A 24326-nucleotide genomic window follows, 5' to 3' on the forward strand; every position below is an offset into this window, starting at 1 on the left:
TACTGGAGCTAACAGGCGGGAGGCGGAGCTAGCCGACGGGAGGCGGAGCTAGGAGGCGGGGCTAGCAGACGGGAGACAGGAAGATAGATGGGGGCGGGGACTCTCCTCCACTGCGGCCCCCCTTCCTCACGGGCCCCATAGCAGCTGCGTGGTCTGCCTATATGGTAGGTACGCCACAGCCTCCTGCCCTGTACTGTACCCCCTATGCTGCACTGTGTGTGCCTCCTGCCCTGTACTGTACCCCCTATGCTGCACTGTGTGTGCCTCCTGCCCTGTACTGTACCCCCTATGCTGCACTGTGTGTGCCTCCTGCCCTGTACTGTACCCCCTATGCTGCACTGTGTGTGCCTCCTAACCCTGTACTGTACCCCCCATGCTGCACTGTGTGTGCCTCCTGCCCTGTACTGTACCCCCCATGCTGTACTGTGTATACTCCCTGCCCTGTACTGTACCCCATATGCTGTATTTTGTCCCCTGCCCTGTACTGTGCACCCATGCTGTATTCTGTCCCCGCCCTATGCTGCACTGTGTGTGCCTCCTGCCCTGTACTGTACCCCCTATAATGCACTGTGCCCCCTATGCTGCACTGTGTGTGCCTCCTGCCCTGTACTGTACCCCCTATAATGCACTGTGCCCCCTATGCTGCACTGTGTGTGCCCCCTGCCCTGTATTGAGCCTGCTATGCTGTACTATCCCCCCTGCCATTTAGTGTGCCCCCTATGCTGCATTGTACAACCTATGCTGCACTGTGCGTCCCCCCCTTGCCCTGTACTGTACCCCCTATACTATACTGTGCCCTGTACATTGCAACCTCCCTTCTCTGTCTCTAGTGCTTGCCACTTGGCACTATCATGGCACACTAAGGCCGGTTTCACGTCACGTTTTGCCATTCGTCTAATGCAGGGGTAGGCAACCTACGGCACTCCAGCTGTTGTGAAACTACAACTCCCAGCATGCATTATTGCTCTGCTCTTCTCATAACTCCTATAGAAATTAATGGAATTGTGGTTTCGCAAAAGCTGGAGTGCCAAAGGTTGCTGACCCCTGGTAATGTATACAGACTGACACCATAAAGAAAATGATACGTTAATGTATACGTTTTTTTTAACAGACTTTGCAGGATACAAAAGCGTAGTGTGCTGCCAACGTAAACAGATGGCAAAAATGTGATGTGAACTCTCCCTTACATATGCACATATAGGATGCCAGGATAGTCATGGAGGGGGGGGGCCCATACAAAATTTTGCTGTGGGGCCCAGTCAGTTCTAGCTACGCCCCTGGCTGGCAGGGCCGGCCGCTCTGACTCTCCTGCGCTGCGCAGCCCCGCCGTCCTAATCCGTATCCTGCAGTAACTGAACTTTAAAACAGCGCTTATGATCTCATTACTATCTTACACACTCAGCTCCGGAAACATGCAGTGCTGGCGGCGCTCGCTCACTGACGTCACGCGCCTGCGCCTCCCACTAGGCGGCGCAGGCACGTGACATCAGTGAGTGAACGCCGCCCGCACTGCCTGTTACTGGAGCTGAGTGTCTAAGTCAAGATAGTAATGAGATGTGCGCTGATTTAAAGTTCAGTTACTGCAGGATACGGATTACTGAGGGGATGATCTGTGGGGTTGCCCAGACGGCGAGGCCCTTCACAGTAGTTATTAACCACTTTCAGCAGTCCTCCATTCACTGAAGGGGGGACTGCTGGAAGGGCTTAATGACTGCTGGAAGGGCTTAATAACTACTGTGAAGGGAGGACTGCTGAAAGGGGTTAATAACTACTGTGAAGGCCCATCGGGGCGTGGCTTCATGGGGTGGGGGCGTGGCTTCACAGGGGCGTGATGCAATGGGCTTGTGCCCCCGATGTTTTCAGACCCTAGAAACGCCCCTGAGTGTGGGACTGTGAGGCCTTTTTTCTCCAAGCTGCATCGGATCAGTGCTCTGGGCAGCTGGGCTCCGGGCTGGAAGAGGGCACAATAAGAAAAAAATATTTTTCATTACACCTCAGGTCAGACCACCAATCAGATGCCAGTAATACCAGACCCCCCAATCATATGCCAGTATAATACCAGACCCCCCAATCATGTGCCAGTATAATACCAGACCCCCCCCAACCATGTGCCAGTAATACCAGACCCCCCAAATTCCCCAATAATGTGCCAGTATAATACTAGACCCCCCAATCACATGCCAGTAATACCAAACCCCCCAAATCATGTGCCAGTAATAACAGCCCCCCAATCATGACCCAGTAATAACAGCCCCCCAATCATGTGCCAGTAATACCAGACCCCCCAATCATGTGCCAGTAATACCAGACCCCCCATCATGTGCCAGTAATACCAGACCCCCCATCATGTGCCAGTAATACCAGACCCCCCAATCATGTGCCAGTAATACCAGACCCCCCCAAATTCCCCAATCATGTGGCAGTATAATACCAGACCCCCCAATCACGTGCCAGTAATACCAGACCCCCCAAATCATGTGCCAGTAATACCAGACCCCCCAATCATGTGCCAGTAATACCAGACCCCCCAATCATGTGCCAGGATAATACCAGACCCCCCCAATCATGTGCCAGTATAATACAAGACCCCCCCAATCATGTGCCAGTATAATACCAGACCTCCCGAATCATGTGCCAGTATAATACCAGACCCCCCAATCGTGTGCCAGTAATACCAGACCCCCCAATCATGTGCCAGGATAATACCAGACCCCCCCAATCATGTGCCAGTAATACCAGACCCCCCCAATCATGTGCCAGTAATACCAGACCCCCCCAAATTCCCCAATCATGTGGCAGTATAATACCAGACCCCCCAATCACGTGCCAGTAATACCAGACCCCCCAAATCATGTGCCAGTAATACCAGACCCCCCCAATCATGTGCCAGTACTAACAGCCCCCCCAATCATGTGCCAGTAATACCAGACCCCCCCAATCATGTGCCAGTATAATACCAGACCCCCCAATCATGTGCCAGTAATACCAGACCCCCCAATCATGTGCCAGTAACACCAGACCCCCCAAATTCCCCAATCATGTGGCAGTATAATACCAGACCCCCAATCACGTGCCAGTAATACCAGACCCCCCAAATCATGTGCCAGTAATACCAGACCCCCCAATCATGTGCCAGTAATACCAGACCCCCCCAAATTCCCCAATCATGTGCCAGTATAATACCAGACCCCCCAATCATGTGCCAGTAATACCATACCCCCCAATCATGTGCCAGTAATACCAGACCCCCCCAAATTCCCCAATCATGTGCCAGTATAATACCAGACCCCCCAATCATGTGCCAGTAATACCAGACCCCCCAATCATGTGCCAGTAATACCAGACCCCCCCAATCATGTGCCAGTAATACCAGACCCCCCCAATCATGTGCCAGTATAATACTAGACCCTCCCAATCATGTGCCAGTAATACCAGACCGCCCAATCATGTGCCAGTAATACCAGACCCCCCAAATTCCCCAATCATGTGCCAGTATAATACCAGACCCCCCAATCACGTGCCAGTAATACCAGACCCCCCAAATCATGTGCCAGTAATACCAGACCCCCCAATCATGTGCCAGTAATACCAGACCCCCCAATCATGTGCCAGTAATACCAGACCCCCCCAATCATGTGCCAGTAATACCAGACCCCCCAATCATGTGCCAGTAATACCAGACCCCCCCAATCATGTGCCAGTAATACCAGACCCCCCAATCATGTGCCAGTAATACCAGACCCCCCCAATCATGTGCCAGTATAATACCAGACCCTCCCAATCATGTGCCAGTAATACCAGACCGCTCAATCATGTGCCAGTAATACCAGACCCCCCCCAAATTCCCCAATCATGTGCCAGTATAATACCAGACCCCCCAATCACGTGCCAGTAATACCAGACCCCCCAAATCATGTGCCAGTAATACCAGACCCCCCAATCATGTGCCAGTAATACCAGACCCCAATCATGTGCCAGTAATACCAGACCCCCTCAATCATGTGCCAGTAATACCAGACCCCCCCAATCATGTGCCAGTGCCAGTAATACCAGTAATACCAGACCCCCCCAATCATGTGCCAGTAATACCAGACCCCCCCGATCATGTGCCAGTAATACCAGACCCCCCAATCATGTACCAGTAATACCAGACCCCCCCAAATTCCCCAATCATGTGCCAGTATAATACCAGACCCCCCAATCATGTGCCAGTAATACCAGACCCCCCCAATCATGTGCCAGTAATACCAGACCCCCCCAATCATGTGCCAGTAATACCAGACCCCCCAATCATGTGCCAGTAATACCAGACCCCCCCAATCATGTGCCAGTAATACCAGACCCCCCCAATCATGTGCCAGTAATACCAGACCCCCCAATCATGTGCCAGTAATACCAGACCCCCCCAATCATGTGCAGTAATACCAGACCCCCCAATCATGTACCAGTAATACCAGACCCCCCCAAATTCCCCAATCATGTGCCAGTATAATACCAGACCCCCCAATCACGTGCCAGTAATACCAGAACCCCCCAATCATGTGCCAGTAATACCAGACCCCCCCAATCATGTGCCAGTAATACCAGACCCCCCCAATCATGTGCCAGTAATACCAGACCCCCCCAATCATGTGCCAGTAATACCAGACCCCCCCATTCATGTGCCAGTAATACCAGACCCCCCAATCATGTGCCAGTAATACCAGACCCCCCAATCATGTGCCAGTAATACCAGACCCCCCCAATCATGTGCCAGTATAATACCAGACCCCCCCAATCATGTGCCAGTAATACCAGACCGCCCAATCATGTGCCAGTAATACCAGACCCCCCCAATCATGTGCCAGTAATACCAGACCCCCCCAATCATGTGCCAGTAATACCAGACCCCCCAAATTCCCCAATCATGTGCCAGTATAATACCAGACCCCCCAATCATGTGCCAGTAATACCAGACCCCCCCAATCATGTGCCAGTAATACCAGACCCCCCCCAATAATGTGCCAGTAATACCAGACCCCCCAATCATGTGCCAGTAATACCAGACCCCCCCAATCATGTGCCAGTAATACCAGACCCCCCCAATCATGCGCCAGTAATACCAGACCCCCAATCATGTACCAGTAATACCAGACCCCCCAAATTCCCCAATCATGTGCCAGTATAATACCAGACCCCCCAATCATGTGCCAGTAATACCAGACCCCCCAATCATGTGCCAGTAATACCAGACCCCCCAATCATGTGCCAGTAATACCAGACCTCCCAATCATGTGCCAGTAATACCAGACCACCAATCATGTACCAGTAATACCAGACCCCCCAAATTCCCCAATCATGTGCCAGTATAATACCAGACCCCCCAATCATGTGCCAGTAATACCAGACCCCCCAATCATGTGCCAGTAATACCAGACCCCCCCAATCATGTGCCAGTAATACCAGACCCCCCCCAATCATGTGCCAGTAATACCAGACCCCCCAATCATGTGCCAGTAATACCAGACCCCCCAATCATGTGCCAGTAATACCAGACCCCCCAATCATGTGCCAGTAATACCAGACCCCCCCAATCATGTGGCAGTAATACCAGACCCCCCCAATCATGTGCCAGTAATACCAGACCCCCCAATCATGTGCCAGTAATACCAGACCCCCCCAATCATGTGCCAGTAATACCAGACCCCCCAATCATGTGCCAGTAATACCAGACCCCCCCAATCATGTGCCAGTATAATACCAGACCCTCCCAATCATGTGCCAGTAATACCAGACCGCTCAATCATGTGCCAGTAATACCAGACCCCCCCCAAATTCCCCAATCATGTGCCAGTATAATACCAGACCCCCCAATCACGTGCCAGTAATACCAGACCCCCCAAATCATGTGCCAGTAATACCAGACCCCCCAATCATGTGCCAGTAATACCAGACCCCAATCATGTGCCAGTAATACCAGACCCCCCTCAATCATGTGCCAGTAATACCAGACCCCCCCAATCATGTGCCAGTGCCAGTAATACCAGTAATACCAGACCCCCCCAATCATGTGCCAGTAATACCAGACCCCCCCGATCATGTGCCAGTAATACCAGACCCCCCAATCATGTACCAGTAATACCAGACCCCCCCAAATTCCCCAATCATGTGCCAGTATAATACCAGACCCCCCCAATCATGTGCCAGTAATACCAGACCCCCCCAATCATGTGCCAGTAATACCAGACCCCCCCAATCATGTGCCAGTAATACCAGACCCCCCAATCATGTGCCAGTAATACCAGACCCCCCCAATCATGTGCCAGTAATACCAGACCCCCCAATCATGTGCCAGTAATACCAGACCCCCCAATCATGTGCCAGTAATACCAGACCCCCCCCATCATGTGGCAGTAATACCAGACCCCCCAATCATGTACCAGTAATACCAGACCCCCCCCAAATTCCCCAATCATGTGCCAGTATAATACCAGACCCCCCAATCACGTGCCAGTAATACCAGACCCCCCCAATCATGTGCCAGTAATACCAGACCCCCCCAATCATGTGCCAGTAATACCAGACCCCCCCAATCATGTGCCAGTAATACCAGACCCCCCCAATCATGTGCCAGTAATACCAGACCCCCCCCATTCATGTGCCAGTAATACCAGACCCCCCCAATCATGTGCCAGTAATACCAGACCCCCCAATCATGTGCCAGTAATACCAGACCCCCCCAATCATGTGCCAGTATAATACCAGACCACCCCCAATCATGTGCCAGTAATACCAGACCGCCCAATCATGTGCCAGTAATACCAGACCCCCCCAATCATGTGCCAGTAATACCAGACCCCCCCAATCATGTGCCAGTAATACCAGACCCCCCAAATTCCCCAATGTGCCAGTATAATACCAGACCCCCCAATCATGTGCCAGTAATACCAGACCCCCCCCAATCATGTGCCAGTAATACCAGACCCCCCCCCCAATAATGTGCCAGTAATACCAGACCCCCAATCATGTGCCAGTAATACCAGACCCCCCCAATCATGTGCCAGTAATACCAGACCCCCCCAATCATGCGCCAGTAATACCAGACCCCCAATCATGTACCAGTAATACCAGACCCCCAAATTCCCCAATCATGTGCCAGTATAATACCAGACCCCCCATCATGTGCCAGTAATACCAGACCCCCCAATCATGTGCCAGTAATACCAGACCCCCCAATCATGTGCCAGTAATACCAGACCTCCCAATCATGTGCCAGTAATACCAGACCACCAATCATGTACCAGTAATACCAGACCCCCCAAATTCCCCAATCATGTGCCAGTATAATACCAGACCCCCCAATCATGTGCCAGTAATACCAGACCCCCCCAATCATGTGCCAGTAATACCAGACCCCCCCAATCATGTGCCAGTAATACCAGACCCCCCCAATCATGTGCCAGTAATACCAGACCACCCCAATCATGTGCCAGTAATACCAGACCCCCCAATCATGTGCCAGTAATACCAGACCCCCCAATCATGTGCCAGTAATACCAGACCCCCCCAATCATGTGGCAGTAATACCAGACCCCCCAATCATGTACCAGTAATACCAGACCCCCCCAAATTCCCCAATCATGTGGCAGTATAATACCAGACCCCCAATCACGTGCCAGTAATACCAGACCCCCCCAATCATGTGCCAGTAATACCAGACCCCCCCCAATCATGTGCCAGTAATACCAGACCCCCCCAATCATGTGCCAGTAATACCAGACCCCCCCCATTCATGTGCCAGTAATACCAGACCCCCCCAATCATGTGCCAGTAATACCAGACCCCCCAATCATGTGCCAGTAATACCAGACCCCCCAATCATGTACCAGTAATACCAGAACCCCCAAATTCCCCAATCATGTGCCAGTATAATACCAGACCCCCTAATCACGTGCCAGTAATACCAGACCCCCCCAATCATGTGCCAGTAATACCAGACCCCCCAATCATGTGCCAGTAATACCAGACCCCCCCAATCATGTGCCAGTATAATACCAGACCCCCCCAATCATGTGCCAGTAATACCAGACCGCCCAATCATGTGCCAGTAATACCAGACCCCCCCAATCATGTGCCAGTAATACCAGACCCCCCCAATCATGTGCCAGTAATACCAGACCCCCCAAATTCCCCAATGTGCCAGTATAATACCAGACCCCTCAATCATGTGCCAGTAATACCAGACCCCCCCAATCATGTGCCAGTAATACCAGACCCCCCCCAATAATGTGCCAGTAATACCAGACCCCCCAATCATGTGCCAGTAATACCAGACCCCCCCAATCATGTGCCAGTAATACCAGACCCCCCCAATCATGCGCCAGTAATACCAGACCCCCAATCATGTACCAGTAATACCAGACCCCCCAAATTCCCCAATCATGTGCCAGTATAATACCAGACCCCCCAATCATGTGCCAGTAATACCAGACCCCCCAATCATGTGCCAGTAATACCAGACCCCCCAATCATGTGCCAGTAATACCAGACCCCCCAATCATGTGCCAGTAATACCAGACCCCCAATCATGTACCAGTAATACCAGACCCCCCAAATTCCCCAATCATGTGCCAGTATAATACCAGACCCCCCAATCATGTGCCAGTAATACCAGACCCCCCAATCATGTGCCAGTATAATACCAGACCCCCCCAATCATGTGCCAGTAATACCAGACCCCCCCCCAATCATGTGCCAGTAATACCAGACCCCCCAATCATGTGCCAGTAATACCAGACCCCCCAATCATGTGCCAGTAATACCAGACCCCCCAATCATGTGCCAGTAATACCAGACCCCCCCAATCATGTGGCAGTAATACCAGACCCCCCAATCATGTACCAGTAATACCAGACCCCCCCAAATTCCCCAATCATGTGGCAGTATAATACCAGACCCCCCAATCACGTGCCAGTAATACCAGACCCCCCCAATCATGTGCCAGTAATACCAGACCCCCCCAATCATGTGCCTGTAATACCAGACCCCCCCAATCATGTGCCAGTAATACCAGACCCCCCCATTCATGTGCCAGTAATACCAGACCCCCCCAATCATGTGCCAGTAATACCAGACCCCCCAATCATGTGCCAGTAATACCAGACCCCCCAATCATGTACCAGTAATACCAGAACCCCCAAATTCCCCAATCATGTGCCAGTATAATACCAGACCCCCTAATCACGTGCCAGTAATACCAGACCCCCCCAATCATGTGCCAGTAATACCAGACCCCCCCAATCATGTGCCAGTAATACCAGACCCCCCCCAATCATGTGCCAGTAATACCAGACCCCCCAAATTCCCCAATCATGTGCCAGTATAAATACCAGACCCCCCAACCCCCCAATCATGTGCCAGTATAATACCAGACCCCCCAATCATGTGCCAGTATAATACCAGACCCCCAATCATGTGCCAGTATAATACCAGACCCCCAATCATGTGCCAGTAATACCAGACCCCCCAATCATGTGCCAGTATAGTACCAGACCCCCAATCATGTACCAGTATAGTACCAGACCCCCCAATCATGTGCCAGTAATATCAGACCCCCCAATCATATGCCAGTATAATACCAGACCCCCCCAATCATGTGCCAGTATAATACCAGACCCCCAGCCATGTGCCAGTAATACCAGACCCCCCAAATTCCCCAATAATGTGTCGGTATAATACTAGACCCCCCAATCACATGCCAGTAATACCAGACCCCCCCAAATCATGTGCCAGTAATACCAGACCCCCCAATCATGTGCCAGTAATACCAGACCCCCCCAAATTCCCCAATCATGTGCCAGTATAATACCAGACCCCCCAATCATGTGCCAGTAATACCAGACCCCCCCAATCATGTGCCAGTATAATACCAGACCCCCCCAATCATGTGCCAGTAATACCAGACCCCCCAATCATGTGCCAGTAATACCAGAACCCCCAATCATGTGCCAGTAATACCAGACCCCCCCAATCATGTGCCAGTAATACCAGACCCCCCAATAATGTGCCAGTAATACCAGACCCCCAATCATGTGCCAGTAATACTAGACCCCCCAAATCATGTGCCAGTAATACCAGACCCCCCAATCATGTGCCAGTAATATCAGACCCCCAATCATGTGCCAGTAATACCAGGCCCCCAATCATGTGCCAGTAATACCAGACCCCCCAAATTCTCCAATCATGTGCCAGTAATACCAGACAGACCCCCCAATCATGTGGCAGCAATACCAGACACCCCCCCAATCTGTGCCAGTAATTCCAGGGCCCCCCCCAAATTCCCCAATCATGTGCCAGTATAATATAGTTAAAAAAATAAAAAAATGAACACTTATACTTACCTCTTTGGAGCGATGCGATGCAGGCCTCTTCCAGCCTGTGTCCTGACTCCAGCGCTGTACGGCTCAGGCCGGCCTAGTAGTGCCGGCAGCCTATCAGAGGAACAGGAAAGGGACACACCTCCCTGCCCTGCTCCTCCGCAGCCTTCTGTTTGTATCGCTGTCCTGAGGACAGCGATATAAACAGAAACAGATCACCATGGAGATGAGCGCTTCGCTTCCACAATGGAAGCGCTCATCTCAGTGCCTGCCCCGCTGCACACAGACCATGATGAAAGGGAACGGCGTTACTGCCATGAAAAAAGTGCAGGAACGCCGTTCCCACGCGTTCCCCCTCGACTCGACCCCTGCTTGTACAACTCTTTTGTGCTGTCCCGGAGCGCTGGCAACACAGGGGCATTCCTCCAGTTCTATGAGGCAGTCCTGAAGGCCCTGATCTTTTCTGACCGAGAAAGAGCAGGCCGGAGTACTCGGGAACTGGAGGCGCCCGGATCGTCCCTGGCCAACACTTTCCAGGTGTGGTCCCCCCCCCAAAAAGTGCCGAGTGTGTCACAGGAGGGGGATATGGAAGGACACCACCACTCAGTGTGACACGTGCCCCGATCATCCGGGCCTCTGCATTGACGGTTGTTTCAGGGACTACCACTCTTCCATGGAGTACTACATTTATAATCCCCTTCACCAATTTTAATTCCATTTAGACACCGACATTCGAAAAAAAAAACTATGGTTCTCAGACTTGAGACACTAAAACAAAAATATATTTTATTTTTTAATATTATTTTGTAAAACTAAAATAAATAATAGACATATTAGGTATCGCCGCGTCCATAAGAATCTGCTCTATAAAAATACCCCATGACCTAACCCCTCAGATGAACACGGTCAAAAAAATAAAGTAAAAACGGTGCAAAAAAAGGTATTTTTTGTCACCTTTCATCACAAAAAGTTTAATAGCAAGCGATCAAAAAGTCATATGCCCCCCAAAATAGTGCCAATAAAACCGTACTCTTATCTCGCAAAAACTGAGCCCCTACCTAAGATAATCGGCTAAAAACAATTTTCAATTTTAATCAGTTTTTTCCAGTAACAAAGTAAGGGTTAACAGCCAAACAAAACGTAATATTTATTGCCCTGATTCTGCAGTTTACAGAAACACCCCATATGTGGTCGTAAACCGCTGTCTGACCAAACGGCAGGGCGCAGAAGGAAAGGAACGCCGTATGGTTCCTGGAAGGCAGATTTTGATGGCCTTTTTATTTGACACCATGTCCCATTTGAAGAACCCCTGATGCACCCCTAGAGTAGAAACTCCATAAAAGTGACCCCATCTAAGAAACTACACCCCTCAAGGTATTCAAAACTGATTTTACAAACTTTGTTAACCCTTTAGGTGTTCCTCAACAGTTTATGGCAAATGGAGATGAAACTTCAGAATTTCTATTTTTAGTAACCTTGCCTCACAAAAATGTAATATAGAGCAACCAAAAATCATATGTACCCTAAAAATAGTCCCAACAAAACTGCCACCTTATCCCGTAGTTTCCAAAATGGGGTCACTTTTATAGAGTTTCTACTCTAGTGGTGCATCAGGGGGGCTTCAAATGGGACATGGTGTAAATAAACCAGTCCAGCAAAATCTGCCTTCCAAAAACCACACGGCGCTCCTTTCCCTCTACACCCTACTGTGTGCCCGTACAGTAGTTTATGACCACATATGGGGTGTTTCTGCAAACTACAGAATCAGGGCAATAAATAGAGTTTTGTTTGGCTTTTAACCCTTGCTTTGTTACTGGAAAAAAATGATTAAAATGCTCCCCACATGTAGGTGATATATTACATCAGTGACATCACCACTCTCCACATATAATGATATATTACATCAGTGACATCACCGCTCTCCACATATAAGTGATATATTACATCAGTGACATCACCACTCTCCACATATAATGATATATTACATCAGTGACATCACCACTCTCCACATATAATGATATATTACATCAGTGACATCACCGCTCTCCACATATAAGTGATATATTACATCAGTGACATCACCGCTCTCCATATATAATGATATATTACATCAGTGACATCACCGCTCTCCACATATAATGATATATTACATCAGTGACATCACCGCTCTCCATATATAAGTGATATATTACATCAGTGACATCACCGCTCTCCACATATAATGATATATTACATCAGTGACATCACCGCTCTCCATATATAATGATATATTACATCAGTGACATCACCGCTCTCCACATATAAGTGATATATTACATCAGTGACATCACCGCTCTCCACATATGGGTGATATATTACATCAGTGACATCACTGCTCTCCACATATAAGTGATATATTACATCAGTGACATCACAGCTCTCCACATATAATGATATATTACATCTGTGACATCACCGCTCTCCACATATAGGTGGTATATTACATCAGTGACATCACCGCTCTCCACATATAGATGATATATTACATCAGTGACATCACCGCTCTCCACATATAAGTGATATATTACATCAGTGACATCACCGCTCTCCACATATAAGTGATATATTACATCAGTGACATCACAGCTCTCCACATATAATGATATATTACATCAGTGACATCACTGCTCTCCACATATAGGTGATATATTACATCAGTGACATCACCGCTCTCCACATATAGATGATATATTACATCAGTGACATCACCGCTCTCCACATATAGATGATATATTACATCAGTGACATCACCGCTCTCCACATATAAGGGATATATTACATCAGTGACATCACCGCTCTCCACATATAAGTGATATATTACATCAGTGACACCACCGCTCTCCACATATAAGTGATATATTACATCAGTGACATCACCGCTCTCCACATATAAGTGATATATTACATCTGTGACATCACCGCTCTCCACATATAGATGATATATTACATCAGTGACATCACCGCTCTCCACATATGGGTGATATATTACATCAGTGACATCACAGCTCTCCACATATAGATGATAAATTACATCAGTGACATCACCGCTCTCCACATATGGGTGATATATTACATCAGTGACATCACTGCTCTCCACATATAAGTGATATATTACATCAGTGACATCACAGCTCTCCACATATAATGATATATTACATCAGTGATGTGACGAAACCAACCTCGCCACTGTGTTTTGGAGGGGGCTGGTTGCTAGCCTCTTGCCTCAGGATTATGGCCCATACTAACTTTAAAGAAGACAGGCCGGCCGCACAGCTTAAATCTGTCTTTAGAATTGTATTTTGTTATGTGAGGGCACCCAGATGGCTAGTTTAATTGTATTCGTGTGGTCTGAGTGCCATTCACCTAATGATATGCACTCAGACTTGAGCTATCTGGGAATATGTTAAATGTCTGTGGTTGCTGGGAGGGTGTGACATTGTGTGTTTAACTGGTGATTTCTGTCCTGTTGTCCCCACGTGTGTATTGGCGATCTCTCTTTGTCCTGAGAGATAATTGGATTATCCCTCGGTTGTCTCTGGGGCAGAGAGGAGGAAACCATGATGCATTGTGGGGATGTGTTGTATCTGTTCGGTGTGTCGCAGTCTCCATTCTGGTCCCCTGGGGGCGTGTCCACCAGATGGGGACCTGCATAAATATGGGCGGGTAGCCCTCAATAAAGTGTTCCTGTTTTATCCTTCATCATGTTGAGACTGGTGTTTGGATAACTGATCAAAACTGGGGGATTGCTATACGCTGACGATTTGCTATACAGCCCTGGCAAAACTACTAGCTCTTGTAAGAGCTGTTCCTGCTCTCTGGCTGTAGGAGAGATTCACCCACTGGAGCCTGGAGCCTTGTCGTAGGTCCAGCGTGGGTGGAGGACGGTGAGACCCCAACCAAGCTGCGGCGGTTCGTGGGGTCTGCAGGGCGTACGGTGTCAAGTGGAGTGTTTGGAGTCCTCGGAAAGCACTAGGAGCATCTATCGACGGAGGTACCCGGTCGGGGTGCCAGGCGTTCCGTTACATTGGTGGCAAGCAGTGGGATGGCGTCCTAGTGTGAGGAGAAGCAGCTCGGAGACACCGTTCGTGGAGTATATTGAGGGCAACGCTAGTATCCGTACAGCGCCCCTGGCTACAGCAGGATGGAATCGGCTAGTCTTCGAACAGCGTTCCACTACGAGGAGGATGATGACCCGGACTGGAGGGATGCAGACAGAAAGGAAGTCTGGTATGATGCCCTGGAAGATGCCCAGCGGCGGCGAGGTGAGAGTCTCCCCAGTTATGAGCAGCGGCTACAAAAGCGTGTGGCGATGCGGATGGGTCTCTTGGGAGAGCAGCCCCTGGATGACTGGGTAACAGAGCTCCAGAACCTGGTATGTAAGGAGCTTTGGCTAGAGGACGCTTACCAGGCCCTAAGGTGGCATGTCATTCAACATTCCCCCTGGATGGCTGAGCACGACAGACCCGAGGGTGAGGATTATGATGGACCTGGGTTACTATGGGATGCCTTGGAGGAGTACATTGATCTTGGCAGCACGGAGGAGTCTAGGTTTTGGGACATCTACGACTACCGGATGGGCATGCATGATTATGCTGACGGAAGGGAGGTGAGCAAAGACATGATCCACCTGGTAACAAGGGAGTGGGAGCTGGAGCAGACCTACCAACACCTGCTCAGCTCTGTTCATCCCCAACCTACTCGACAAGTAGAGCCAGATCTGCCCTCCTACAACTGGGAAGACTTGCCGGCGATACCCCCTGCTTCCCTACCAACTCCCAAAGTAGGGAACTTCATTGACTGGTTCTGGGAAGACGTCCCGACGGCAGGTAGAGATGGGACCGAAGTCTCTCCACCGGCCCTACAGGGATGCTGGGTAGCCGGCCCAGATCCCCAACTACAGCCAGCATTACCTGGAGTCCAGACAGTCGGTCTGACTTCCCATCGACAGCTTAACTTACAGGGAGAGATGACAACCGGTCTCTCTCCCCAGCGGCAGACAGGATCACAGGGAGAGGAGATTGTCAGTCCCCCGTCCCTGCAGCAACCAGCATTACTAGGAGTGGAGATGGTCGCACCCACTACCCAACACCAGGCAGCGTTACAGAGAGTTGAGACAGTCGGTCTGACTCCCCAGCAGCAGTGTGTTGTAAAGAGAGAAGAGACAACCGGTCTCTATCCCCAACCACAGGGGGACAGCACCCCTAACTTCGATGGTGCAGATGGTACCGCGGTCTCTGCACCAGGCCTACCAGGATACTGGACGGCCGGTTCAGATCCCCCACCAACCCTGCAGGAATGCCTGGAGGAGGAGGTAAGCGATTCCTCCTCTCCACAGCCGATCTGCAACAAGGTCCTGGGGATAGGATTTCCTGATCCCATCCCAGCGGAAGAGCTGGCATCTGGGCAGAGCGCAGTCAGCCTCTGCCCTCCCCTATCCTCTACTCCAGAGCCGGACTTCCCACAGGCTACCCCAGCGGAAGAGCTGGCCTCTGGGCAGAGCGCAGTTGGCCTCTGCCCTCCCCTATCCTCTTCTCCACAGCCGGACTCCCCACAAGCGACCCCAGCGGAAGAGCTGGCATCTGGGCAGAGCGCAGTCGGCCTCTGCCCACCAAGTACCTACAGCTCCAAGCTGGAGAACCACAAGGCAGCAAGGAGTCGCAGATGCCCACTCAACAGCTGGGGACATACGGAACAGAGCCAGGCCCCAAAATTCAACAGGTCCAGTATGGGGTTGTGGTTGGACTGCCAGACTAACTCAGGTACTGACCGTGAGGTCAGGTATCTGGTTAGTCTTCCCTGGAAGGGGGAGATGTGTGACGAAACCAACCTCGCCACGGTGTTTTGGAGGGGGCTGGTTGCTAGCCTCTTGCCTCAGGATTATGGCCCATACTAACTTTAAAGAACACAGGCCGGCCGCACAGCTTAAATCTGTCTTTGGAATTGTATTTTATTATGTGAGGGTACCCAGATGGCTAGTTTAATTGTATTCGTGTGGTCTGAGTGCCATTCACCTAATGATATGCACTCAGACTTGAGCTATCTGGGAATATGTTACATGTCTGTGGTTGCTGGGAGGGTGTGACATTGTGTGTTTAAATGGTGATTTCTGTCCTGTTGTCCCCACATGTGTATTGGCGATCTCCCCTTTGTCCTGAGAGATAATTGGATTATCCCTCGGTTGTCTCTGGGGCAGAGAGGAGGAAACCATGATGCATTGTGGGGACGTGTTGTATCTGTTCGGTGTGTCGCAGTCTCCATTCTGGTCCCCTGGGGGCGTGTCCACCAGATGGGGACCTGCATAAATATGGGCGGGTAGCCCTCAATAAAGTGTTCCTGTTTTATCCTTCATCATGTTGAGACTGGTGTTTGGATAACTGATCAAAACTGGGGGATTGCTATACGCTGACGATTTGCTATACTCCCCTGGCATAACTACTAGCTCTTGTAAGAGCTGTTCCTGCTCTCTGGCTGTAGGAGAGGTTCACCCACTGGAGCCTGGAGCCTTGTCGTAGGTCCAGCGTGGGTGGAGGACGGTGAGACCCCAACCAAGCTGCGGCGGTTCGTGGGGTCTGCAGGGCGTACGGTGTCAAGTGGAGTGCTTGGAGTCCTCGGAAAGCACTAGGAGCATCTATCGACGGAGGTACCCGGTCGGGGTGCCAGGCGTTCCGTTACAAGTGACATCACCTCTCTCCATATATAATGATATATTACATCAGTGACATCACTGCTCTCCACATATAGGTGATATATTACATCAGTGACATCACCGCTGTCCAGGGCCGGACTGGGACAAAAAATAGGCCCGGGCATTTTTGACTGAGCAGCCCAATCACATGATCCACAACAGGCCCCACCCCCTTGCAGTCTAGGGGCGGGGCCAAAACCGGAAGCACAATTGAGAGGCAGGGCCAGCCACCAGTAAGATAGGAAGGCTTCAGCCAACACACAAGCTTCTTTGGGGGTCCCCAGGTGACATTAGGGGTCTTAGTACGATCCGGCCACCTAATCCGGCAGAAAATGCAAGAAATCGACTGGACACAAAGCACAGCATGCAGCGGTTTATGTCCCGCTGATTCTCTGCATTTTTCCCAGATTGTGGCCTGATTTCTGCCGTACCCCATTATAGTAAATGGGGCCGGCGGTCATTCTGTCTGCATCCAGCAGTGCCGGATCCAGTGAATTCGCCAGGATCACTATCGCAGATGTGAAAGTAGCCTCATACAGCGCCCCATACCTCTTATATCCAGTGACGTCTCCTCTGATGTAGATGTTCTCTTTCTTCATCTTCTCCATTCAGACCAGACCACCGTGATCATTTCTTTCAGCCATCTCACGTCTCTGCAGAGTTTGACAGACATCTTAGTTTCCTACTTTTCCATCATCCTCCAATTAACATCCCATCATGCACCCCCAATACTGAGAAGCTGTGCTCCCCAAAACTATACTGCAAAAAGAACTGTGCTAAGCTGATGCTGTGCCAGGTGCCCCCAAAGTCAGTAATGTGTCCCACAAGTAATAATGCTCCCATAGTCCCCCAGTTGTAATAAAGCCCACCATAATGCCCCGATAGTAATAATTATCTTTATAATGTGTGACCCCCCCCCCCCCCTTATAATGTGCACCAGTACAAAAAATGCTCAGTCGTGTGGCAGTAAAAAAAGAAACACCTCCTCTTAGTGCCCCCAGTAGAGCCAATGTCCCCAGAGTGCCCTCATGTGTTCCAATGACCTGCACTGTGTGCCACTACAAAAAACACTTAGTGCCCAGTTGAGCTTAGGTGCCCATAGTGACCTTATAATTTGTGCCTGTATAAAATACTCCTATATAGTCCCCCCAGAAGATGCCCCCATAGTGCTCCTTCCCCGTCTCCATAGTGCCCTCCATAATGTGGCACTATAAAATGCCCCACATAGATACCCCCATAATGCTCCTTTCCTCCCTTCCCCATAGTGGCATCAAAATGGGTGCCAGTATTAAATGCCCCTATATAATGCCCTCATAGTGCTCTTGTCCCCCACTTCTCTATAGTGCCCACCTATAATGCATGCCAGTATATAGGGCCCCCAGTAGATGCCCCCATAGTGCAGTCATACACGCACTCTCCACATACATGGACGCAGTCATACACGCACTCTCCACATACATGGACGCAGTCATACACGCACTCTCCACATACATGGACGCAGTCATACACGCACTCTCCACATACAGGGGCGCACTCATACACAGACTCTCCACATACATGGACGCGCTCATACACAGACTCTCCACATACATGGACGCACTCTCCACATACATGGACGCACTCTCCACATACATGGACGCAGTCATACACACACTCTCCACATACATGGACGCAGTCATACACGCACTCTCCACATACATGGACGCAGTCATACACACACTCTCCACATACATGGACGCAGTCATACACACACTCTCCACATACATGGACGCAGTCATACACGCACTCTCCACATACATGGACGCAGTCATACACGCACTCTCCACATACATGGACGCAGTCATACACGCACTCTCCACATACATGGACGCAGTCATACACGCACTCTCCACATACATGGACGCAGTCATACACGCACTCTCCACATACATGGACGCAGTCATACACGCACTCTCCACATACATGGACGCACTCATACACGCACTCTCCACATACATGGACGCACTCATACACACACTCTCCACATACATGGACGCACTCTCCACATACATGGACGCACTCTCCACATACATGGACGCACTCATACACGCACTCTCCACATACATGGACGCACTCATACACGCACTCTCCACATACATGGACGCAGTCATACACACACTCTCCACATACATGGACGCACTCTCCACATACATGGACGACCTCTCCACATACATGGACGCACTCTCCACATACATGGACGCAGTCATACACGCACTCTCCACATACATGGACGCAGTCATACACGCACTCTCCACATACATGGACGCACTCATACACGCACTCTCCACATACATGGACGCAGTCATACACGCACTCTCCACATACATGGACGCAGTCATACACGCACTCTCCACATACATGGACGCACTCATACACGCACTCTCCACATACATGGACGCAGTCATACACGCAGTCTCCACATACATGGACGCAGTCATACACGCACTCTCCACATACATGGACGCACTCATACACGCACTCTCCACATACATGGACGCAGTCTCCACATACAAGGACGCAGTCATACACACACTCTCCACATACATGGACGCACACATACACACACTCTCCACATACATGGACGCACACATGCACACAGTCACCACATACATGGACGCACACATATACCATACACATATATAGACACCCAGCTTTCCTGCTGTGCCTCTCCCCCATACTCTAATGCCTCTGCACTTGTGCCATGCAGGATAGCAGGGAAGCTGGATGACATTTCATGATATAATTCACCCAGCTTTCCTACTGTACTGCAGGTCACATGTGCACAGTCTGGGAAAGCTGAATATAACCCCAGTTCCCCTGCCACTCACATCACTGGTGCAGTTAACTGGTGACAATCCAACTGATGTTCAGCATGCTGCTGGGCAGGAAAGGTTCAGGCTGCAGGAATCGCTTCGCGGGTAGAAAAGGGGCGGGGCTATGATAGCTCCGCCCACATCGGGCCGTCCTGTTGCTGGCTGCTGCCTGCCACATTAATGAAAAAAAAAAAAACGGCTGATTGTGTTCGGCCTGGCCCGGCCCACCAGGCGGCCCGGCCCACCGGGCAAATGCCCGGTCTGCCCTATGGCCAGTCCGGCCCTGCCGCTGTCCACATATAAGTGATATATTACATCAGTGACATCACAGCTCTCCACATATAATGATATATTACATCAGTGACATCACCGCTCTCCATATATAATGATATATTACATCAGTGACATCACCGCTCTCCACATATAAGTGATATATTACATCAGTGACATCACTGCTCTCCACATATAATGATATATTACATCAGTGACATCACTGCTCTCCACATATATGGGATATATTACATCAGTGACATCACTGCTCTCCACATATAAGTGATATATTACATCAGTGACATCACAGCTCTCCACATATAAGTGATATATTACATCAGTGACATCACTGCTCTCCACATATAAGTGATATATTACATCAGTGACATCACCGCTCTCCACATATAGGTGATATATTACATCAGTGACATCACCGCTCTCCACATATAATGATATATTACATCAGTGACATCACCGCTCTCCACATATAATGATATATTACATCAGTGACATCACTGCTCTCCACATATATGTGATATATTACATCAGTGACATCACCGCTCTCCACATATAGGTGATATATTACATCAGTGACATCACCGCTCTCCACATATAGGTGATATATTACATCAGTGACATCACTGCTCTCCACATATAGGTGATATATTACATCAGTGACATCACCGCTCTCCACATATAAGTGATATATTACATCAGTGACATCACTGCTCTCCACATATAGGTGATATATTACATCAGTGACATCACTGCTCTCCACATATAGGTGATATATTACATCAGTGACATCACCGCTCTCCACATATAAGTGATATATTACATCAGTGACATCACCGCTCTCCACATATAGGTGATATATTACATCAGTGACATCACCGCTCTCCACATATAGGTGATATATTACATCAGTGACATCACTGCTCTCCACATATAATGATATATTACATCAGTGACATCACCGCTCTCCACATATAAGTGATATATTACATCAGTGACATCACTGCTCTCCACATATAATGATATATTACATCAGTGACATCACCGCTCTCCACATATAAGTGATATATTACATCAGTGACATCACTGCTCTCCACATATAATGATATATTACATCAGTGACATCACCGCTCTCCACATATAATGATATATTACATCAGTGACATCACCGCTCTCCACATATATGTGATATATTACATCAGTGACATCACCGCTCTCCACATATAATGATATATTACATCAGTGACATCACTGCTCTCCACATATAGGTGATATATTACATCAGTGACATCACCGCTCTCCACATATAATGATATATTACATCAGTGACATCACCGCTCTCCACATATAATGATATATTACATCAGTGACATCACCGCTCTCCACATATAGGTGATATATTACATCAGTGACATCACTGCTCTCCACATATAATGATATATTACATCAGTGACATCACCGCTCTCCACATATAAGTGATATATTACATCAGTGACATCACTGCTCTCCACATATAGGTGATATATTACATCAGTGACATCACTGCTCTCCACATATAGGTGATATATTACATCAGTGACATCACCGCTCTCCACATATAATGATATATTACATCAGTGACATCACCGCTCTCCACATATAAGTGATATATTACATCAGTGACATCACTGCTCTCCACATATAATGATATATTACATCAGTGACATCACCGCTCTCCACATATATGGGATATATTACATCAGTGACATCACTGCTCTCCACATATAGGTGATATATTACATCAGTGACATCACCGCTCTCCACATATAATGATATATTACATCAGTGACATCACCGCTCTCCACATATAATGATATATTACATCAGTGACATCACCGCTCTCCACATATAGGTGATATATTACATCAGTGACATCACTGCTCTCCACATATAATGATATATTACATCAGTGACATCACCGCTCTCCACATATAGGTGATATATTACATCAGTGACATCACTGCTCTCCACATATAGGTGATATATTACATCAGTGACATCACTGCTCTCCACATATAGGTGATATATTACATCAGTGACATCACCGCTCTCCACATATAATGATATATTACATCAGTGACATCACCGCTCTCCACATATAATGATATATTACATCAGTGACATCACAGCTCTCCACATATAATGATATATTACATCAGTGACATCACCGCTCTCCACATATAATGATATATTACATCAGTGACATCACTGCTCTCCACATATAAGTGATATATTACATCAGTGACATCACCGCTCTCCACATATAAGTGATATATTACATCAGTGACATCACCGATCTCCACATATAATGATATATTACATCTGTGACATCAGTTTTATTGTAGTGTAGCATGCTGAGAACTTTGCAAACTTCCCTGAGCATCCACCGCATGTTATATAAGTGCACGTGCATCATGTCATTTGCTTTTAGTGCATGTACTTTATTTTTTACATTTTGAAATTGTATTGTGACATTAAAAAATTCACACTATATAAATTTTTTTCTTTTATTAATTTTATTTAAATACAGTCCAAAACTTGAAAACAAGATGGCAGTCTTGCCGTGATCAATTTCGGCAGAAGGAGACGTAAAAAAAAGGACGTAGTGGCGATAGTGGTGGAAAAAAACAACAACATATCTATACACCCAGCAACTTCGGTTCCTGAAGCCCATTTTTGAATTGCGGCCGTAAGTTTTTTTTATGTTATTTTTTTTTCTAAAAAAAAGAAACATTCTATAAATTTGAAATTATTAATGATAAATTCTTGTTTTATTCCTTATTAAGAACTGTCGACAGTCTGGATGAAGGCCCATCTGAAACGCGGTCTGTGGATAGTAATCCGGTGATGTCACCTCCGGACCCCTGCTCTCCAGCGCGTACACCACCGCAGCCTTCAACTCCACCAGCTGACCTTCCGGATGAACCCCAGACTAGCAGAGCATCCAGGAAGAGGAGACGACAGAGTCCCCCTCCGCAGCCTATTTCGGGATCAAATACTCGAGACCTGGTGGATACTCACGTTCTCGAGTATTTATCCCGAAACAGGCCGGAGTGCCAGGAGGACTCTATAATGCTAGGACTGGGACCATTTCTACAAAGAGTACCACGGTCAAGGCAGTATATGTGCGTGTCGTCATTGACTGCTGTCCTTGAATTATTTGCAGGGCCAATAATGCCCATGAATATTTTTAATTATTTAAATGAGGCGAGAAAAAAGCTGCATGTAGCGGCTGACCAGCCAACGTTTGAGCCAGTATTGAGCCAGCCTCAAAGGGTCACACGAGTTTACCCCCCGCCTCTACCTCCTCAACATGTGAGGGTTACTCTGTTACCCAAGACCTGTATGAGTTATGATTTCTGTTTGTTTCTTTATAAAAATTTTTTGGTTCAAACACATTGATGGCTTTTTCATATTGTTTTATTACTTCAGGTAACTCTAGATTGTGTCCAATGAGCTAGAACAAGGCAATGTAAGCTCTTACACTACATTGTTTGATAAAAAATGTCTCAGCAGTTTTTTTTTTCTAATTTAAGTGTTCATCAAACTGCGGCCCTTCAGCTGTTGGAAAACTACAACTCCCACCATGCCATGTAGTAGGCTGATAGCTGTAGGCAGTCTGGGAGTTGTAGTTTTGAAACAGCTGGAGGGTCGAGTTTGGCCATCCCTGGTCTAGCCATTCAATAATTTTAAGCCTCTAATTACACACGGCCATGGCTGTATTGTGGGCCACCAACGGCCGCAGGGCAGGGGTCAGCTCTCAAATCTTTACTATGGGTCACCGGAACTTAGCATACTCTATGTCTGTGCGCCTCATAGTAAAGATTTACTTATATTGCTGCGCAGGCGCTGTGCAATCCCATTTAGTTTTAGTGGAGCATTAGGGAGCTCTGGCTAGGAGTGGGCTGACCCTTGAAAATACCTTAGCACAAATTTCCACACTCTATTCTCCATGGAATTCAGACTACGTAAGTTTCACACTTTCCTCAAAAATGATCAAACAGGATAAAACGTCTGTCGGATCCGTCCAGCGTCAAGTGTGAAATTAACCTATGTCCGAGAGTGGCATCC

The 24326-nt window shown here is 48.5% G+C and overlaps 1 long non-coding RNA gene across 1 annotated transcript; it reads left to right on the forward strand.

Moving 5' to 3' along the window:
• Positions 1-105: 105 nt before the first annotated feature.
• Positions 106-23621, forward strand: LOC122945804. The gene is made up of 3 exons (XR_006391148.1): positions 106-164; positions 22786-22944; positions 23042-23621. It is a non-coding gene; the product is annotated as an uncharacterized LOC122945804 (long non-coding RNA).
• Positions 23622-24326: the final 705 nt, after the last annotated feature.

Source organism: Bufo gargarizans, chromosome 8 (genome assembly GCF_014858855.1).
Source record: "Bufo gargarizans isolate SCDJY-AF-19 chromosome 8, ASM1485885v1, whole genome shotgun sequence".
In the NCBI taxonomy this organism is placed as follows: domain Eukaryota; kingdom Metazoa; phylum Chordata; class Amphibia; order Anura; family Bufonidae; genus Bufo; species Bufo gargarizans.